Below are 21,149 nucleotides of genomic sequence, written 5' to 3' on the forward strand. Positions count from 1 at the left end.
AATGACTAAAGAATTCCACCCTGAAGCGTAATTGATGGATTGTGTAACATATATAATGAATAATTAGAATGATAAACTTCAGTCCAATAAGGTTTGGTCGAGACAAGTAGAAATGCGTGTGTGTGTGGTTTGGTCGAGACAAGTAGAAATGTGTGTCTGTGTCTTAAGAAAACACAGAGAACAATTAAACTATTCATGACCTGACCTGGCTAGAACTCTGAGAAACTTACGGGAGGAAAGGGAGTCACGTCAAGGTCCCTCGAATCTCGGGGGGATGGAACTGCCAGCTTGGTAGTGATAAACGAGTGGTGAGAACTATGGGGAAAGATACATCCCACCTACTGTTTGTGTGTATGTATGTGCATGTAGTAGGTAGGGAGGGAGTGAGTTATAAAATGGCATGTCTTTGTATTATGGACTTTAGAAAGTTCTCGTGAATAAACTTTACGAGTCTTTGTCTAATTATTATTAAACCCAGGGTCTTACAAACCTCGGGGATTAGTCAAAGTTTAAATAATTGTTAGCTATTATCATTGGGATTGAAAATTCTCATGAGTGAAAGATTATCAGGGCCTCCTGAGAAGGGCTAGTGATCCAAACCGACTGTTCCACAAGACTGCTTACCCTCCTTCAGAGGTGGTCAATTGCAAAAGATAGACAGTAATATAATTCCTATTAAATGAAAGGTGAATGTCAATAATCAGATTAATATGTTTATTTCGCACCATTAAACCCAATTAAATTCGTATAATTTACATCAATTAGTATACTTGCAAACAGAGTACAATTCATGTTCAATTACTGCCAAATGGTATGCTCATCGTCCATAACAATAAACAAATAAACTATTGACAATACATCCATGTCAGGGCTTTCGGAAGGATCGGACCAATACGCAGCGTGATCGTAGTTCCACATCTTTTATTCAGTCGTGAAACTCATGCAATAAACCATAAACTTGAAATACAAAAACAAGAAAGCCATGACGCAGAGCAGGCATACACTACTCACAAAATAATCACCCACAAAACACCAGTGGGACAAACATCAACTTAAATATGGCCTCCAATTAGAGACAACGACAACCGGAGGTCATGCGAAACAAAAACTAACCTAGATATACAAAACAAGAAACTAAACATAGAAATACAAAAACGGACAAACACCCCCTGTCACGCCCTGACCTACTCTGCCATAGAATATAACAACTTACTATGGTCAGGACGTGACAATCCACTGGTACTTCTAAACATATTGAATGTACTGTAACTGTATCCTCCAAAAGGGCCCTTTAATTCTGGGTAAATACAACACCATGCAACATTGTGCTAGCCTTTTGCCAACACAATCTGTCTTCATTTTTTAGGAAAGCCTATGGGCTGACTCGTAAAGGAGCATCAAGCAGAAAACAGGCTTCATATTTCTTCCAGCTCATATATTCTCATTATGCAGCCCTTCAGACGTCAATGAGGGGATTTCTGCCCCACAGAGATACCCACAGTAGAAAAAAGAGGAAGGGGAGAGGGGAGAGAGTGAGGGAGGGAGACTGAGAGAGAGAGCGGGAGAGAGAGTGCAAGAGAGAGAGAGAGAGATGCGTGTATAGATATCTGTAAAGGATGAGTGGTCAGAGTGACACAGCGACACACTAAGGAAAGGGGACGATAGGGGATATATTTATTCATGCTAGGTCTGTGAACTTTGACACCTCTGACAGAGGTTCCCTTTGTTTGCAAACCCAACTCTGACGACAGGAGCTCATTAATTTCCTCTTGCTTTGTATCTATAGGACATTTAGCATTCTGACTCAGAATGTCATAGTGTCTGGTGGTGGCAGAAGTGATGCTGTAGGTGCTGATGATATCATATTTTACTGTAGTTATTTACAGGCTAGTAACCACACAGAGTGTTCTCTCATTACTGTCTCGGAATAGTGGATCGGTTACCCACATAAGCTACCCACATAATCCACATTTCCAGTAAACTCTATTCACAATCTATGCTTCCCGTGAATTAATGAAAGTAATTTCATAGGCTACATGTATGTCTTATCGAATGACCTTAGGTCACCTCCAGAGGCATTACTTCCAAGTAAAACAAGATCTGATTTGACAAATGGGTTTCCCAGATGGTCTTAAGGAATCATGACTATAGCCCACAAACAAGACTGTATTACTGCTATGCCTTCGACATTGCTGCTGTCACAACAGATAGTGTTTTGAAAGTGTGTTTCAAAAATTATGTGAAACCCGTATTCCCTATGCGCATTTCATATAATGCCATAATTTTGTTGAGCACACATTTTAATATTTTGAAGGGAATCAGAATACATTGTATTGTATGTAACACTGTATGACTACTGTATGTAATGTGTCTAAAAACGATGACCTTTTCTCGTTTGGGCAAAAGACTGTTCTTCGTCCTCTCTTCTCTGTGACTAAGAAACTGATAAGTGGTCGAGTGCTCGAGATGTGGGACCCACCCCTGCTTGGGAACTATCCTCTACGAAACCTGCCCTTACCCCTATTGCACATAGATCTATGTATAGCCCTCGTGGGAGTCTAATAACCCCACTCAGGGACTCGGGACCTGCCCTCAGAAGATCCTACACCATAAGTCCGTCCACCTACGGATTTCGCACAGGACACACCCCCACTTGGGATCGATCCTACTACAGAACCTGCCCTTACCCCTATTGCATATAGGCCTACGACCGGTCGTATAAACACAATGGGACTACTGAATAAACTCAGGCTTTCTATGTCTGTATCCTATAAATTGTATTCAGCCTATGACCCTCCTCTCCCCAAGATGTCAGAATGAGTGGTAACAGGTGTAGGAACTTGCCTACCTTGTTTTGTGCCGGCCCCTGTTAAACTGATTCAGACTCTTCAGTTCAACTGCAAATCATGGTGAATCCTGCCGACAACACCAACTGTTAGGTTCTGAACAGAGTAAAAACTCAAACGGACAAGCAGAAAAAGCTCAAATCAAGTTTATTCAACCCACAGAGGAGAGAGGATGCAGGAGTTAAGCAAATCTAATTGAGAAAAGTACTATATCTATCTATGCTACACTGATTTCTATTCAATCCCTAAGTGTTTTTTCACATGTAGCCTGTATGAGTTATGCATAGGCTACCTCTAACACTCTGCATGCTTAGGTGGGATGGTACAGTCATTGTATTGTGGTAGTTAGAGATGCTACAGTACTGTATGTACAATCTGCTCTTCAAATAATGAGACAGGGTTTTTTCAGTATGACAAGAAATCAGATTGTATTTGATGGAGCACTCTTGGTATGTGCAGTCTGCCTCATATAAAGATCCTATTACACTCAGTCCTCAGCGAATGCATTGTGTAATCCGGTCAATGTGATTAAAATGGCCTGAATTAGATTAGGTTTGATTCTATTCAGTCTGTTCATTTCCTCTCTCAGACGTATCAGGTTAAGCACTTGAGAGAACAGGATGAAATCTATCAAGTAAGACCAATCTCTGGATATGAAAAGGGATGTATAGACTAGTGTTGAATGTAGCCTGTAACATTTTACAAGAAACCCCAGGTTATGCACATAGGTCATAGTGTAGTAGTGTGTCATCTAATTACATCACTCTCAGCCATAAACATTGTTTTCCAGGAATGATTGACCCTGTCCAGACCACACCAACAGCTACCCAGTAGAACTGTATCCAACTATTGCCCATATAACCTAGCTGACAGCATTCATTTCCAATGTTTAGATGCACATTTCATCACTGAGCAATGCTTAGATGGCAGGTGTCTGCTGAAATCCAAATTAGCACCCAGTAATTTGGTGGTGGTTGAAAGGCTAATTTGATTGCTAGCTGACCTCCCCCACCTCACACAGCTGGTCAGTGGCACAGAAACAGAGTGAGTGCTTTAATGATGCTGCTGATGCTGCTGCTGCTGTCTGAAGTGCTGAAACAACTTGTCCCCACAGAGACTAATATGGGGTCCGAGTCTCCCTACCTAGTCTGACCATTAGGTTCTCATAGGCTATATTGAGAATTAGCTGTTGATGTACTGATACAAATTATGTGAATGGTAATTTCAATATTTGTATTTTTACTATGTGGTTGAATATTTAGCCTACCTGCATAATGTTGCTCCTATACAAACCATGCACTTGAATAATCATATTGTCACGAATTCCACCGAAGGTGACTCCCCTGCCTGCTCGGGCGGCGCTCGGCGGTCGTCGTCACCGGCCTACTAGCCGCCGCTGATCCCTTTTTCCTTTTCGTTTGGTATGTCTTATTGTTTGCACCTGTTCCCCATTTGGTTCTCTTGATTTATGGTTATTTAAGCCTGTTTAGCCCGCACAGGTTTGTGCGGGATTATTTACGTCAGTGTGTGTTGTTATTGAAAGTGCTGGCGATCGTATAGTGTTGTTTTATGTGCGTGCTGTGCACATGTTGTTTTTGGGCACCTCGCATTTTCACGCCGGTTGTGTTGGCGTCGACCGTTTTTGTTTGTGTTACGGAATAAACACATTATCTCCTTACCTCTGCTCTCTGCGCCTGACTCCTACCACCACTCCTAGCATTTACTGACAGAATCCCGCACCACTGACGTAAATAATCCCGCACAAACCTGTGCGGGCTAAACAGGCTTAAATAACCATAAATCAAGAGAACCAAATGGGGAACAGGTGCAAACAATAAGACATACCAAACGAAAAGGAAAAAGGGATCAGCGGCGGCTAGTAGGCCGGTGACGATGACCGCCGAGCGCCGCCCGAGCAGGCAGGGGAGTCACCTTCGGTGGAATTCGTGACAGTGGAGAGTCCAGACCAGGTTTCCACTGTGCGCATTCCCTCAGAGTATGCCGATTTGGCTATCGCCTTCTGTAAAAAGATGGCGACCCGATTACCACCTCATCGACGAGGGGATTGCGTGATAAACCTCCAGGTAAACGCTACACTTCCCAGGAGTCACGTGTACCCATTGTCACAGGAGGAGACGTTGGCTATGGAGACATATGTCACGGAATCTCTGAGTCAGGGGTACATTCGGCCCTCCATCTCACCCGTCTCCTCGAGTTTCTTTTTCGTGAAGAAAAAGGATGGTGGGCTGCGTCCATGCATTGATTATCGAGGTCTAAATTCTATCACAGTAGGGTTTAGTTACCCGCTACCTCTCATCGCTACGGCGGTGGAATCATTTCACGGTGCACGTTTTTTCACGAAATTGGACCTCAGGAGCGCATACAATCTGGTGCGTATCCGGGGAGGAGACGAGTGGAAAACCGCATTCAGTACCACATCGGGCCACTATGAGTACCTCGTCATGCCGTATGGGTTAAAGAATGCTCCAGCCGTCTTTCAATCCTTTGTTGACGAGATTCTCAGGGACCTGCACGGGCAGGGGGTGGTGGTGTATATTGATGACATCCTGATCTATTCCGCCACCCGCGCCGCGCATGTCTCCCTGGTGCGCAAGGTGCTTGGGCGACTGCTGGAGAATGACCTGTACGTCAAGGCTGAGAAATGTGAGTTTTTCAAACGAGCCGTTTCCTTCCTGGGGTATCGCATTTCCACCTCGGGGGTGGGGATGGAGGATGACCACGTTAAAGCCGTGCGTAATTGGCCGACTCCGACCACGGTAAAGGAGGTGCAGCGGTTTTTAGGGTTTGCCAATTACTACCGGAGGTTTATCCGGGGCTTTGGTCAAGTTGCTGCTCCCATTACCTCACTGCTGAAGGGGGGTCCGGCACGCTTGCGCTGGTCAGCAGAGGCGAAAAGAGCGTTCAGTCGACTGAAGGAGCTGTTTACCAACGCTCCCTTGCTGGCTCATCCTGATCCCTCTTTGGCATTCATAGTGGAGGTGGACGCGTCCGAGACTGGGGTGGGGGCCGTGCTATCACAGCGCTCAGGCACGCCACCCAAACTCCGCCCGTGCGCTTTCTTTTCCAGGAAGCTCGGGCCGGCGGAGCATAACTATGACGTGGGGGACTGGGAGTTGTTAGCTGTGGTCAAGGCTCTGAAGGTGTGGAGACATTGGCTTGAGGGGGCTAAGCACCCTTTCCTCATCTGGACTGACCACCGTAATCTCGAGTACATCCGGGCAGCTAGGAGACTGAATCCGTGTCAGGCCAGGTGGGCCATGTTCTTTACCCGTTTCCGGTTCACGATCTCTTATCGGCCAGGTGCACAGAACACGAAGGCCGACGCACTGTCCCGCCTATATGACACCGAGGAGAGGGCCATCGATCCGGCTCCCATCATTCCAGCGTCGTGCTTGGTAGCTCCGGTGGTATGGGAGTTGGACGCGGAGATCGAGCGGGCGTTACGGTTGGAACCTGCACCATCGCAGTGTCCGGCAGGTGTCCAGTACGTGCCGCTTGGTCTCCGTGATCGATTGATTCGATGGGCCCATAATCTCCCCTCTTCGGGTCACCCTGGGATCGAGAGGACAGTGCGGAACCTGAGGGGAAAGTACTGGTGGTCCACCTTGGCCAAGAACGTACTGTTGTATGTTTCCTCCTGCTCGTTGTGTGCGCTCAGAGCAAGGCTCCTCGACACCTGCCTAGAGGGAAATTACACCCCCTCCCCGTTCCACAGCGGCCGTGGTCGCACTTGTCAGTGGACTTCCTCACTGACCTTCCCGTCTCTCAGGGAAATGCCACTATCCTGGTCGTTGTGGATCGGTTCTCGAAGTCCTGCCGTCTCATCCCGTAGCCCGGTCTCCCTACGGCTCTGCAGACTGCGGAGGCCCTGTTTACCCATGTCTTCCGGCACTACGGGGTGCCCGAGGACATCGTTTCTGATCGAGGTCCCCAGTTCACGTCCAGAGTTTGGAGGGCGTTCATGGAACGTTTGGGGGTCTCGGTCAGCCTGACCTCGGGTTTCCACCCCGAAAGTAATGGGCAGGTGGAGAGGGTTAACCAAGAGGTGGGTAGGTTTCTAAGGACGTATTGCCGGGACCGGCCCAGGGAATGGGCGAGATACGTCCCATGGGCAGAAATAGCCCAAAATTCCCTACGTCACTCATCGACCAACATGTCACCGTTCCAGTGCGTGTTGGGCTACCAGCCGGTCCTGGCTCCATGGCACCAGAGCCAGACCGAGGCTCCTGCGGTGGAGGATTGGGTGCAGCGCTCAAAGGACACTTGGAGAGCCGTCAAAGACGCACTCACTAAGGCGAGTGGACGGCAGAAGAAGAGCGCTGACCAGCACCATAGTGAGACCCCTGTGTTTGCACCAGGGGATCGAGTCTGGCTCTCGGCTAGAAACCTGCCCCTCCGCTTGCCCTGCCGGAAGCTGGGCCCGCAGTGTGTAGGGCCGTTTAAAGTCCTGAGGAGGATAAACGAGGTGTGTTACCGGTTACAACTTCCATCTTACTACTGTATTAACCCCTCGTTTCATGTGTCTCTCCTCAGGCCGGTGGTGGCTGGTCCCATGCAGGAAGGTGAGGTGCCGGAGGTTCCTCCACCCCCGCTGGACATTGGGGGGTCCCCGGCGTATAAGATACGCGCCATTCTGGACTCCAGACTCCGGGGGGGGGGCCCTATAGTACCTCGTCGACTGGGAGGGGTACGGCGCGGAGGAGAGGTGCTGGGTACCTAGGAAGGACATTTTGGACCCCCCACTACTGAGGGAATTCCACCGCCTTCATGGGGATCGCCCTGCGCCTCGCCCTCCGGGTCGTCCTCGAGGCCGGTGGCGGCGCGCTGCGGGAGCCGCGCGTCAGGAGGGGGGTACTGTCACGAATTCCACCGAAGGTGACTCCCCTGCCTGCTCGGGCAGCGCTCGGCGGTCGTCGTCACCGGCCTACTAGCCGCTGCTGATCCCTTTTTCGTTTTCGTTTGGTATGTCTTATTGTTTGCACCTGTTGCCCATTTGGTTCTCTTGATTTATGGTTATTTAAGCCTGTTTAGCCCGTACAGGTTTGTGCGGGATTATTTACGTCAGTGTGTGTTGTTATTGAAAGTGCTGGCGATCGTATAGTGTTGTTTTATGTGCGTGCTGTGCACCTGTTGTTTTTGGGCACCTCGCATTTTCACGCCGGTTGTGTTGGCGTCGACCGTTTTTGTTTGTGTTACGGAATAAACACATTATCTCCTTACCTCTGCTCTCTGCGCCTGACTCCTACCACCACTCCTAGCATTTACTGACACATATCCTGTGATGTTGATTGATTTACATTTACAATTCCAATTCCATTTTCCTTCCATTCAATAATCTTCATTCTAACAGCCTGGTCTGTCACCCCCAACCCCTCCCCCTCCCCAAAACCGGCGTGCCCATTCTGTGACTGGAATAATGCTGCTGTCATTGAGGGTCTTTTAACCCGGTCACAACATTGAGAAGTTGTGGAGGGTTTTCTCGGTTGCCATGGATTTCTAAACGCTATTGACTGCGATAGGGTCCCTTTCTCTGAACGTCTTTGTAGAAGAAAACCTATTCGTTTTTCTTCTTTTTCACAAGGGGGGCGATAGCATCTATGCTCGAGGAAGCGTTTTCGTGTCATTCTAGTTCTGTCTGACCAATTGCGCACGTTTTGAGATTCAGTAGCGCGAAGCATCTCAGACCGCTTTAAACTAAATTCAACCTCATCAAACTACTGGAACGATAGGAACTGCTCTTAAAAGGTACGTGTATTTACTTTTGTAAATGTTTCTTTGCATTTTTTTTCTTCGGTAAAGGCATAGTCTACATGTTGTTATACCTCATATGTTCTTGTAATTAGTTCTTGATTTTGTGATACTTTTCTCTAAAGTAGGCAGGCATAAATTATCACAACCGTTACATCAAGTACCCTACTTAGATATAATAACCAAAATAACATATAGTGAATTGTCTATTATGGAACGACATACACAATCAAATAGAAAATGTCAGAGTGAATAGATAAATAACTCATAGGAAAATGACAATGTAGCCTAGAATGGATGTTTGCATCTATTTGCCTGGTTTGTTTAATTGTAATGATAAACAATGTTGGCTTACATGCCTTCATCTAATTGATTTCAGTTACATCTACATGGATTTCTTAAAACAATATCTACTGATCTTACAGCATGCATAGTGCTTTATGTTGCATAGCAACATATATCATGGCCAGTAATGTCTTGCAATGTCTTGCAAGTCTTTTCACAATTTGGAATTATAGCCCACACAACTAAAGGACACATTATGGACACCTGTATAATTTGTTATTGGGGGCAAGGGGAGAAACTAACCCCCCCCCCATTCCCACCCCCATACCCCCTTAGGCTACCCTCCAGGCATAATCAGACAGTAATAGAAATAAGCAAGAATATGTGCAAACTGTATATTTAGTTTGTATTTACTTTTCTTAGAGTTCAATTATTTGTAACATACTTTTGATAGTACTTTGATATTACTTGCTGGTCATTTCAGTAGGCTAGAGATCAGAGAGAAAAAAGGTGTTCAACATTTCTTTATTGCAAGATGTTGGTGGTTCATCTCCTGACATGTTGAATATTCTCCTAAAAGACCATGAAAAATACTTTTGTGTTGTCAAGCCCACAGTAGTCTTAATTACTTCTATGTGCAAACATGGCAAGAACTGAACTGAGTTTCTTCCTTTGAATTGTTAACGAGGACTGCAAATCACCTGTACAATTGTGTGTACTCTAGATTTGTTCTTCTGTCTTTTTGAACGATTCACTACCTAGACTACAATCAGGTAGCCTAACAAGAGGCAAATGTTAGTGGGCAGATGCACACCGGATTCATCTCTGAGTACAGCAATCATCTGCCACTGAGAGCCACTCCAAGATTCTTGATTACTTTTCCCCATCGAGGAAATTCATCTCCATTTTATGCATTGGTTTGGATTATGGGGCAAGGGGTTTTTGTGGAGAGCACATGGCGTGACAAAATGATGAGTGATTTCTCTTTAATGAGTATGATTAGTCACATTAGAAGTACTCAGCAGATTGACGTTATTGTATTTCGGAGCTTCTACATTTCATAATTGATTTGGAGCAAGATGGAACAGGTGATGATGATTTGTATTTGTGTGAGTCTAAAGATACCAGTGTGTACAGTATAATGCATACTTTGTTTTTGCCTCAATGATTCCTCTCATAATATGCTTTTGCTAATTAAAATAGGTAAGTAGTCAAAAATAGCTCAGGAGGAATACTCCACCTTCAAAGTTTTGTGTTTTGGTCAGTGGTTTCACAGCACACAGTAAAGTGCCTCTTGGGGGTTATTTGTTTAGAACGCCTATATGGTTCTCCTGTCATATTATTAAATTCCCTTTTCTTCATGTGCTTGTGTGCAGCAACTCTTGCCAAGCCACATCAATTAGATGGACCTTGTGAAGATCACACTTCCATTTCTGGTCATAGCTCAGCTTGTCCCTAAGCACAGAACAAAAATACGTTATTTTGAACTCCTTTTGGTAAAGGTGGATTGATGGGCCTATACCTTTTTTTCCTGCAGTATGTATAATGAGTGTATACCACCTTAAGTGTGATATCCTGTAGAGATGTCATGTTGAACCAGTTAGTGCATTATATTTCCAGGCTAAGGATGAGAGTCTATCATGGCACTTGGTGATCACGAGTCATCCCAAGCTTCTCAGTATTCAGGCCATTGGTGCTGTGTACCCAAAAGTTGGTTGAATACTTCTCACCAAACAAGTTGAATGAAGTTCAGTGTAACTGGACAAGGAAGGGCTTCACCACCAACTACGTACCTGCAGGTCCATGTCAGCCAGGCAAACTTCTCTGACCACTTAACATGAGTCTCTGACCAGACACATTTCATGCCTATTTTGTTTTAAGGTTACAAAAATGCATGAAAAATACCAGATTGTGGAATGCTAGTAAGGCTACTGAGATGGACTTTCAACATGGTTTGGACTGCACAGTGGACTCTAAAAAGTGACCAAGAATGACCAATCCCTCATTCATGCATGTGAATACATCCACATTATCATCTGGACTGTACCTGTCAGACAGTGTGTCCAACTGACATGTACTCAGACAACATCAATTTCATTCCCTTACTCTCTCTTCCATACACAGACCCAAATTCAGTCACACAAACAAACACCTGTGCCCATAACTACGTCCACTGCATTTATTTTTCATGTTCATGCAATCCTTAATACAAACACGCAATGCCTCCTGAGGCAGAATGACTTTTAAAGCTGAGAGACACAGTGTGTGTGAATGCATGTGTATTTGTGTTTGTGCACACGAGCGTGTTTTCTATGTGTGAGAGGGATAGAAAGAGAGAGAGAGAGAGAGCGAGAGCGAGAGAGAGAGCAAACTACAGGGAGAGAGAGAGCGAGAGCGAGAGAGAGAGAGAGACTCCATTACTCTACAGCAGGGGTGTCAAACTCATTCCATGGAGGGCCTAGTGTCTGCAGGTTTTTGGTTTTTCCTTTCAATTAAAACCTAGATAAGCAGGTGAGGGGAGTTCTTTACTAATTAGTTACCTTCATTAATCAATCAAGTACAAGGGAGGAGTGAAAACCAGGAGGAGTGAAAACCAGCAGACACTCGGCACTCCGTGGAATGAGTTTGACACCTGTGCTCTACAGGCACCCTGCTGACTGATGGAATACAGATTACACAGATACTTGTTAGAGATTACAGATGAGCTTGACAACGGGAAGCAGACATTAATAGCCATACATTGCCCATATATGATGCCCCTTAATCTCTTAATCTATAAAACACTGGTGATTCATAACACAGATTAGCCTTTCGGACCTTCTCTGGACTGTGACAGAGAGCAATTATATTGACCCAGGAACAGATACTGATATCTTAAACACTGATTATATGAAACATTGTGACACACCTAGATGTACTCCAGACAACAGACTCTGTATGGTATGGATGACAGTGTGTTGGAAGATGTGTGGTGGAACCTAGCAAATATCCAGGCATAATTGAACTTCAACTCAGGCTTCCGTTGGTACAAGCAATTACAAGCTATTTGTAGGATACCTATAAAATTGAATCCGGGGAGAGATAGCGGCAAGAGAATTATTCTGTCCATTCAGGCTGGGGGGGGGGGGGTATGATGAAGATGTAATGATAAGAGGTTGTGATCAACCAGAATTCACCTTCATATCTTATTTAACAGGCCACTGCATTATTGGGGCCACTGGTGAATATGATCAATGGCAGCCTGCGCTGCACGGACAATTAATCTGCAAAGTTAATACTGAAGGACAAACCTGCAACGAGGTCAATGTTATCACACATGTTCTGGAGTTCCTATCCCAGAACAACCCAGTGGGAGGGCGATAGGAGGCGTCTCTCTCGCTGGCAAGGTCCCCTGTACACTTCCGGGCTTAAGGCAATGGCTGGGTGTATCATTCTTCATGTTCTTTCAGTGCCACTTGTTCTGCCTCAGTACATGGTGAAAATTGCAACTTCTGGTACAAATTTGTACAGTTATATAAAAAACGAATCCACAAAATCATGTTAGTATTTTTCATCTTGCAATGTTTTCATAGGAATGAGAACCACAACCAATAGGATTAGGTTTTATTGGAGGCCGTTTGAGCCAACTGTGCATTGCTTTTCTGAAAGAACAGGGTTTACAATCTAGCACTAAGCCACTCCAGCCCCTGCATGCCTATATTCAATCAGATGTATAGTGCCTTTTGTTTTTTGGTGGTTTGAATTTCCACAAGTGATTCTAATAAAAGTGTAAAAACACAAAATGGCCAAAAGTACATCTTATTCCAAAATCATGGGCATTAATATGGAGTTGGTCCCCCTTTGCTACTATAACAGCCTCCACTCTTCTGGGAAGGCTTTCCACTAGATGTTGTAACATTATTGCAGGGACTTGCTTCCATTCAGCCACTAGAGCAAAAGTGAGGTTGGGCACAGATGTTGGGAGATTAGGCCTGGGTCGCAGTCAGCGTTCCAATTCATCCCAAAGGTGTTTGATGGGGTTGAGGTCAGGGATCTGTGCAGGCCAGTCAAGTTCTTCCACACCGATCTCAACAAACCATTTCTTTATGGACCTTGCTTTGTGCATGGGGACATTGCCATGCTGAAACAGGAAAGGGCCTTCCCCAAACTATTGCTACAAAATTGGAAGAACAGAATCATCTAGAATGTCATTGTATGCTGCGGCGTTGAGATTTACCTTCACTGGAACTAGAGGGCCTAGCCCGAACCATGAAAAACAGCCCCAGACCATTATACCTCTTCCACCAAACTTTACAGTTGCATTCGGGCAGGTTGCGTTCTCCTGGCATCTGCCAAACACAGATTCGTCCGTCGGACTGCCGGATGGTGAAGCGTGATTCATCACTACAGAGAATGTCCACTGCCCTAGGGTCCAATGGCGGCGAGCTTTACACTACTCCAGCCGACGATTACCATTGCGCATTGTGACTTTAGGCTTGTGCTCGGCTATGGAAACCAATTTCATGAAGCTTCCGGCAAACAGCTCTTGCGCTGACGTTGCTTCCAGAGGCAATTTGGAACTCGGTGGTGAGGTTTGCAACCAAGGACAGATGATCTTTACGCACTACATGCTTCAGCACTCGGCAATCCCGTTCTGTGAGCTTGTGTGGACTACCACTTTGCAGCTGAGCCGTTGTTGCTCCTATACTTTTCCACTTCACATTAACAGGACTTACAGTTGACCGGGGAAGCTCTAGCAGGGCAGAAATTTGACAAACTGACTTGTTGGAAATGGTGCCACATTGAAAGTCTCTTTAGAACGGGCCATTTTACTGCTAATGTTTGTCTATGGAGATTGCATGGCTGTGTGCTCTAGAAGGATTTTATATGCCTGTCAGCAACGGGTGTGGCTGAAATAGCCAAATCCGCTAATTTGAAGGGGACCACATACTTTTTGTATAAATATGTAATGTATTTTAGTAATTTTATACACCGGTCAGCAACGGGTGTGGCTGAAATAGCCGAATCCACTAATTTGAAGGGCTGTCCACATACTTTTGTATATATAGTGTATAAGGTCCTCAAAGGTATAACAAAACCTGACAGCCTTAACACAAAGAGTACGTTTTTTTGTTGTTGTATTTTACCCCCTTTTTCTCCCCAATTTCGATCTTGTCTCATCGCTGCAACTCCCCAACAGGCTCGGGGGAGGTGAAGGTCGAGTCATGCATTCTCTGAAACGTGACCCACCAAACCGCGCTCCTTAACCCGGAAGCCAGCAGCACCAATGTATCGGAGGAAACACTGTTCAACTGACGACCGATGTCAGCCAGCAGGCGCCCGGCCAGCCACAAAGAGAGCATGAGCATGAGCATGATGAACCAAGTAAAGTTCCCCTGGCCAAACCCTCCCCTATCCCGGACGATGCTGGGTCAATTGTGCGTCGTCCTATGCGACTCCCGGTCACGGCCGGTAGGACACAGCCTGGGATAGAACCCGGGTCTGTAGTGATGCCTCAAGCACTGTGATGCAGTGCCTTAGACCGCTGCACCACTCGGTAGGCCAGAAGTTGTTATCCTAAATAAAAGTCAGCAAAATGATTCACATTTCAATTGCAGTCTCAATTCCAGATAACTCATGAATATAAGAGCGTACTGAACAAAGATGAAAGACATAAAAGAGGCATTGAATAGAGGGGATCACAGTCTTCTTGTGTGTGTTGTGTGGGCAAGGTTAGGAGGACCCCCCTAGGGAAGTGGTGTAGAAGGGCAGACAGGATGAGGAGGACAGGACAGATGTGACAGACAGGCACGTGGACAGGAAAAGAGCCATTGTCTCAAGTGGCATGATAAGAGCAGGAATCAGACAGTTTCCCTCCCTTCCCTCTCAGTTGTTGGGTAAATGTCATTTGAAACCACTAGGCTAGAGATAATGGGGAGTGTAATTTAGGAGGATACATGAGGCTCATGTTTAACATCTACTACATGCAGTGCTATTGTAATAGAGCAGCCACAGGCCGTTTGTTTCTTGAGTGAATGGTCAGGGGGCCGAAACATAATTACAAGTCATTTATAGACTGCAAATTGACCACAAGAAGCCCAACAGAAATAATATTTGACTAAAACATAATCATTTCAAACCTTGCTTACATTTGTATACGATCACATATATCTCGTTATAATGCGTAGGAATACATCGGAACAGATTTCCAAAATAAAAAAATCACTTGGAGCTGATTTGCTGGTGTTTTTACAGCCTTTTATGTCCAACACTTTTTTTAAATCAGAAAACTTGGGGGACCAGTTGGGGAACATTGTAATACCGTACCACTTATCTCGTACCAAATGAAAATATATTCACCACAGGAGGTTGGTGGCACCTTAATTGGGGAGAATGGGCTCGTGGTGATGACTGGAGCGGAATCAGTGGAATACATCAAACACATGGTTTCCAATTGTTTGATGCCATTTCATTTGCTCTGTTTCGGTCATTATTCAGCAGCCTCCAAAGATCTTCACCATATGGCATTGTTGTTGACTGAATCTGATGGGTAGACAGACACCAATAGACAACAACAGGATGCACGGCGATCCCATACATCCAAGTGTACACAAACACATGGCCCAGGTGCTCCACCATAATCACCTAACCCACGTGTACTCATCATTTGGCGGCTTCCCATAATATTACAATGTAACTGCTGTTTTGTTTGGAATTAGATATGGCCCTACTAAAAGTCTCAACCAGAGTCTGTGGGGGGAACCAGTGTAATGTGTGTCCCTAAAACACACCTCAGAGTGTGAGGGCAGCGGTACACTCACTTTGGGGTGTCCTCTGGGACCACATTACACAGCATGGAGCGCCGCTGGGGGCTGTAAGCAGAGTTGACTCCTGGCTGCCTAGGACTCTCAGCTAGTGACGGAGCTACATGCTGCATGTAGGATCACTGGGTGTGATAAGCTATACATCAGAAGCCCAACGTGTGCTGCTCTGCATAGCATGAGCCTGTTTACCGGCCCAGCCACGCCTAGAGTCAAACAGGGCTCTCCCCTGACAGAGGATCAGACCACTGACCAGCCATGATTAGAATAATGAAACAAGGAGGGCATGCTAAATGGTTGGATGGGTTGCTATTGCATGTGTAAAATCTTAATCTTCTCTCAGTTTGAAGGTGCGGCGATTCCTGTGTGCTATTATCCTTTGTTCGTTAGAGGTGTTTAGCAGCTGGAAACAAATGATTTTCTCATTTCAACTGAATGAGTGCTTTCTGAGCTTCTCATTTATCATAATGAAATTGGAGTTGCTTTTCATAGTTGATTTCCCCAGCTCAATTTACAACTAGATGACACCCTAAGACTCATTAGCAATCAACGGAATGTTATGATGCAGTTTTTATTATAAAAGTCATTTTACATGTCTACACATTGACTGAATGTTATGATGCAGTTTTTATTATACGAGTCATTTTACATGCCTACACATTGACGGAATGTTATGATGCAGTTTTTATTATAAAAGCCATTTTACATGCCTACACATTGACGGAATGTTATGATGCAGTTTTTATTGTATAAGTAATTTTACATGCCTACACATTGACGGAATGTTATGATGCAGTTTTTATTATAAAAGCCATTTTACATGTCTACACATTGACTGAATGTTATGATGCAGTTTTTATTATAAAAGTCATTTTACATGCCTACAAATTGACTGAATGTTATCATGCAGTTTGTATTGTATAAGTCATTTTACATGCCTTGACTGCTTTTTGGAGACATGTCAGAATATTTATTGGGGTTCTGAAAGTCTTTGTGTCTGTCCCCAGCATACTGGAGGTCAACTATACTGACAGCCAGAACACAGCGATAGTCTATTTCTTAATGTTCTTGCCCCCAGACATGGCAAATGTTGAGTAAAATTGCCAAAATGGTCGAGACTCCGCGCCATTTATTAGCTCGGGGGTAACTCTTCTGCCCATTTCTACTAATCTAACCGTGGGACCACCTGCAGAACAGTGGAGACACTTTGACCTCATTATGTTTCCAACTTGGCTGGAACCATTCATTTTTATGGCACTACATCGGATTGGAGTGAGCCTGCCACCTATCACCTTCCAGAGTTTAATGCTGGATTTGGCTAGTGCCTGGGGAGTGGTTTTGTATGAATTGGCTGCAGGTGTGTCTGGTTAAATGAGGCTGAGGGGTTTTGTCTGTCAGTGGGTTAGGGGGCCCTGTCTTGATAAAACCACTAAGTTAAACGCCATGGCGTCTTTCCTCTCAATCAGTACCTCATTATCCCCAATGTAGATAGAAACCACTCTCTGTGTGGCCACCCCTCAAGGCAAGTACCACTGATGCCGTGTGAGGATAATACATGTGTCTATAACAAAGCTATGGGATAGTATGAACTAGGGATGCACAATAAATCGGTGAACATATCGTAATTGGCCGATATTAGCTAAAAATGCCAACATTGGTATTGGCCCAATGTCTAGTTTAACACCGATGTGCAAAACTGATGTCAAAGCTTACGTGCATACCTATATAACGTAGGTACATGACGTAATGGTGCCACGTAAAATGTTGCGCTACACGTGCAACACAGCATTCCTAACCTAGCCCACAATGTCTGCTGTGTTGATCAAGCAGTCAACAAGTCGAGCAGTCATTTGAAAGAGTGAGAACATTTCAGCGAGACAACTCTAAGGTGAAATCCATTAACGCCAAGATAATGAAATTCATTGCCCTTGACAATCAACCGTTCTCTGTCGTGGGTGATGATGGCTTTCTCGGCTGGTCAAGCACCGGTGCACACTACCAAGTGTGCTATTTTTCAGATGTTGCCCTACCGGAGTTACACAGTAATGGCGTCACTGCTATTAGCTTCACGACATACTATGGAATGTCGTTTGGGTCTTTACGTGTCAAAAAAGATACACGCATTAAATAAGCTTTTAATTTGACACATCAAATAACACAGTTCTGTTATAGAATGTTGTGTGTTCTGAATTTGCACGTGCAAGCAAAGTGCCACCACTACTATCAGTAGCACTGTCAAAGCTGTACAAAAAAGTCTGCTTCACCGGCCACGAACAATGTGTTTACAATAACGCGTTGGTAATAAAGCATTATTTGTTTGACGGCAACTTTGACCAGTAGAAACTGCAGTCATTTTCATTATTCTTAGCAGTGATTTAGGAATCCTTGTGAGTAAGTATTAGCTAGGTGTTGTTTGCCTATTGAAATTGAACTTCAGTTCATTAAAATAAATAGCTAGCCAGCTACTTAACCCTGTTGCCCAAAGCCAACGTTATAAGCAGCCATCTAGCTTCATCTGGCTAGTGAGGCTCGACCGTACCGGGTTATGTGTTGTGAAGCTTGCCACAATAAGGATTAGGCACAATAGTGGAATTTGCGGTTTGCCTTCAAAATAAAAGTACCTATTTGAAAGTGATGCAGAAGGTTACAATTGGTGGAATTATGCCATATTTAGACTAGATAATGTTAAAACAAGGTTGGAATGTGAAGCAATGAAATGGGGTATAAGTCTACTCGGTGACACCCACAGAACACAACTGTGAAGAGTTTACGCAAATATTAGCGTTGTAGGTTTTATTGCGGGAATGTGAAGGTGTGAAATCACCTCCCCAGTCAGCCTATTGTGTGTATTGACATTCATATTGCACTGTACAGCTTTACCTAAGGATTGGGGATCAATGAAATGGAGTATCTGTCTCCTCAGTACCCAAGCTACTTTTTCCCAACATCCTCCTCAGAGTTTTCAGACTCTAAAATATCCATGCAGTATTGTTTTTCCTCAGGAATAGTGTTCAATACACTATATATTAACAATAAATGTGGCTCAATTCAGTTGTTTCAGAGTCCCGCAATAAGACCTACGACAGTAATGTTCTCTGGCTGTCACTGAGTAGACTGACACCCATGTCATTGATCCACAATCCATAGGTAAGGCTGTACAGTGAAATAATTATGCCCCAATGCAATTCTGAAGTATAATACATCCAGTGTGATTTCAACAGATTTCTGTCAGATTAACAAATTATTGTCTTTTGTTGATTTTATATCACAACATTTCAAACTCGTTTAGCATGATCTATTCATGACATAATTCTACTATTTGTATTAATTTGCATCACTGTCAATTAATACTTTTATTTTGAAGGCTAACCGCAAAGTCCACTATTGTGGCTAATCCTTATTGTGGCTAGCTTCACATAGATGGGTCCATCCACCATTAATCAAATAAGAACTGTCTTATAAATGAGGGTTATTTTAGATGATGACACCTAGCTATACAGTTAGCTAGCTAACTATGGCTACTGAAACAGATTATGTCATTTTGCTATGTTTTGGGGGAAGAACATTGTTTGCATCCATGAGCTAGCTAGATTTTTTATAACCAGCACTGTAGGTGCCCGAGACAACTTTACCAGCATCATAGCATATGTATTGTTGAATCGTTGTGACATATGAAATACGAGTGATAGTGTCATCGATGTGTAATAACTACGTCAAAAAAATATGAACGTGTTAAATTATTATGTGACGTGCAGTCATATTCAGGTCCTGATTTGTCAACAAGCTTATTTGACATGTCAAATAGTGTTATTTGACACATCAAACAGTGTTATTTGACGTGTATCTTTTTTGACACACAAAGAACCAAACGGCGTTCCATAGAAATCCTGGTTGAGAATGAAACGACTGAACAAATGAACAATGAAACAGCACAGCAAGTAAGTGAAAGAAATAGGTTTTGATTATGTTTTACTGGTAATTGGGACATACGTAAATGCCAACAAAATAACTTTTTGGTCAGTGTGTGTGTGTGTGTGTGTAACCTTTATTTAACTAGGCAAGTCAGTTAAGAACAAATTTGTATGTACAATGACAGCCTACTCCGTCCAAACCTGGATGATGCTGGGCCAATTGTGCGCCGCCCTATGGGACTCCCAATCACGGCCGGATGTGATACAGCCTGGATTAGAACCAGGGTCTGTAGTGATGCCTCTTGCACAAAGTTGCAGTGCCTTAGACCGCTGCGTCCATGTGTGTGTTAACTATTTAACTGTACTAGAAAGCTTTAAAGGCCACTAAAATGTTTAATTTAAAGGCCGCTAAATTTTAAATATCGGGTATCGGTATCTGGGGTTTTTGGGCAAGGAAAATACCGGATATCGGTATCGGCCAAAAATGTCATATCGGTGCATCACGAGCATGAACAGTTAATTCTGCCCATTGCTATTGTTTAAGACTCTTCAACTGAAAATGTCTTCATCATGTCTTATTATTGACACTTCCCTCCCAGAGGAATTGAGCGCATGCTTTAGTCCGAATCTACATTTGCCATTCAAATGTGCCGTGTAAATTACAAATTGACAAACAAAAGAGCATGAAGGAAGGGGCAATCTCTGTGGTAAATAGTCTTTAATTGCATTAGCTAATCAGTACAATGCAGGTTTCCCTGAATGTTGCAACAGATTGACTGTACTGGAGTCATGCAAGGCAGTTCCATCAACATTTAGCTCTCATTATCATTTGCGTATCAAATTAGCATACACTAGATTGGTATTTAGGCTGTTGTGTGCTTGTTATTTGGGGAAAGAGCTTGGATATATTGGGAACAAAATATTCAAAGTACTCTGAAAACACAATTGTGGTATTCCTTTTTGGAGAATGATAAGAGTAAACAGACCATAATGCTTTGATTTCTGTTGTCTATTGCCCTTATATCTAGCAATTACACGTGCCCTTAGGTTTTCCTATCTTATTTTCAAAGTAAACCATCTCTAAGTAGCATCTGTGCCATATTTCTCTCTCAGTGATTGAGCTTGGGGGGTCTGAAGGATCCAACAGTATACAAAACCTAAGAATGAAATCTCCTGAAGGGGAGGGTACGAAATAGAACAATAGAATAGTAATGCCATGGCAACAATGATACCAATATGCAAATAGAGGAATCTTGGTTTGGTTTAGGGACTTGAGAGAACAAATTTTATTCCAAATCCACTAAAATAGACAGACCTCACCCAGTCCAGTGTTATCTCAGTGCTTAGTGGATTTGAAATGGCTGTGAGGTTCCAGATCAATAGAGGTGATCTAAAATAAATTCTGCTTTGATGTCTGGGGCTACAGGCCAGGAAATGTTCCCATCGGTCTTTGTTGAGAGTGCAGCCAGGTTGCTCAAGATTCCACTGCGAAATTCGTCATCCGTCCAGGTAAGCAGGATGTCAGGAGATTATTTTAA

General features: G+C 44.1%; 1 protein-coding gene across 4 annotated transcripts in view; it reads left to right on the forward strand.

The window, feature by feature from the left end:
• The first annotated feature begins 8,273 nt into the window (after positions 1-8,273).
• The window catches only part of LOC106565729 (neural cell adhesion molecule L1-like protein), an 87,516-nt gene continuing 74,640 nt past the window's right edge, over positions 8,274-21,149 (forward strand). For 3 of the 4 annotated variants that reach the window (XM_014133154.2, XM_014133159.2, XM_014133160.2), the window contains exon 1: positions 8,274-8,612. The gene's annotated coding sequence lies outside the window, so the exon portion shown is untranslated. The remainder of the gene's footprint in view (positions 8,613-21,149) is intronic. The other variant, XM_014133158.2, reaches the window with a different exon arrangement.

The sequence above is a fragment of the Salmo salar genome, chromosome ssa12 (genome assembly GCF_905237065.1).
Source record: "Salmo salar chromosome ssa12, Ssal_v3.1, whole genome shotgun sequence".
NCBI classification, from domain to species: Eukaryota; Metazoa; Chordata; class Actinopteri; order Salmoniformes; family Salmonidae; genus Salmo; species Salmo salar.